Genomic DNA, 1,440 nt, shown 5'->3' with positions numbered 1-1,440 from the left:
ACTTGGATAGGTTCAATATAAAGATGTTATTATGTGCCATCAAGTCACCTGCAACTTAACCCTATGTATAATAGTTATCAACCATGCCCTACCCTAAGTTAGTCTCACTGACTCCAACACACCTATCCCATTACCCCAGTTACCGTGTCAATCCATCTCATTTGGGGGCTTCCTCTTCTGTGCTGTCCTTGCACCCTTTCAAGTTTGATGGCCTTCTCAAAGACCCTTCTGACCACATGTCCAAATTATATGAGACAGAGAGCTTCAAAATTCTTGTCTTAAGGAGAAATTTGGTTTCACTCTCTCAAGGACAGAACTGTTTGTTCTCTTGGTGATCCATGGTGTGTTAAAGATTCTTCCCCAGTGCCACAATTCAAAGGCATCATTTCTTCTTCCGTCATCCTTAGTCATTGTCCCGCTTTCCAACGTATAGCAAGTTCTTGTGATTATCATGGCCTGGATCACGTGTACCTTGGTCTCTAGACTGACATCATTGTTCCTCAGCATTTTGGAGAGTTCTCTGACTGGTCACTTCCCCAATGCAAATACTCTTTTGATTTCCTGACTGCTGGTGCCAAGAGTGCTGATTGTGGATCCACACTAGCTGGAATTGTTAACAACCTCAATCTCTTCTCCATCTATTGTGGTGTTGCCAATTAGCCTAGTGGTGAGAATATTGTCTTTTTGATGTTGAGATTCAATCTATACTGAATATTGCAATCCTTGATATTCTACAGCAAAATTTTCAGGTTCTCCTCACTTTCAACAAGCAAGGCTGTGTCATTAGCATAATTCAGGTTGTTGATGAGTCTTCTTCCAATACTAATGCCACATTTCTTTTCATAAAGTCTAGCCTCACAAATGGGCTATTCTGCATACATATTGTGAAGGGATGGAGACGGGACCCATATTGATGCACACCTTCCCAGATTTTGAAACACTTTTTTTTTATTATTTTTGTTTGCCTGAGCACAATCAAGTGATCTGGTATTCTCATAAATCTCGAAGTCAACCACAGTTCATTGCGATCCACTCAGTCAAATGACTTTGCATAGCCAATGAAACACAGACATTCCTCTGGTATTCATTGCTTTCAGCAAAGATCCATCTGACATTGGGAACAATATCTCAAATGCCTATTCTAAACCCAGCCTCTCTGTCAATGTATTATTTCAGTCTTTTTTGGATAATCTTCAGCAGGATTTTGCTTGTATGCAATATTTTTTTAATTTTTTTTTTATAATTATATTTTATTAATTTTCATAAACATTTACAGAGATTTTGGGTTTCCATTCATTCATTGTTGCACTATTGTCTCTAACCTCCTCCCAGTTTGTTCTTGTCCAAATGCCACAGTGCTTGTCAAAGACAGTTCTGATTAATCTTCTTTGTCAGTGTGTCCTTTGCCATTCCCTATCACTCCTCCCTGAGAGAGACTTC

The sequence above is a fragment of the Elephantulus edwardii genome, unplaced genomic scaffold (genome assembly GCF_000299155.1).
Source record: "Elephantulus edwardii isolate Elephantulus edwardi_28Jun2011 unplaced genomic scaffold, EleEdw1.0 scaffold00173, whole genome shotgun sequence".
Lineage (NCBI taxonomy): Eukaryota > Metazoa > Chordata > Mammalia > Macroscelidea > Macroscelididae > Elephantulus > Elephantulus edwardii.
Note: the sequence above shows the minus strand (reverse complement) of the source record.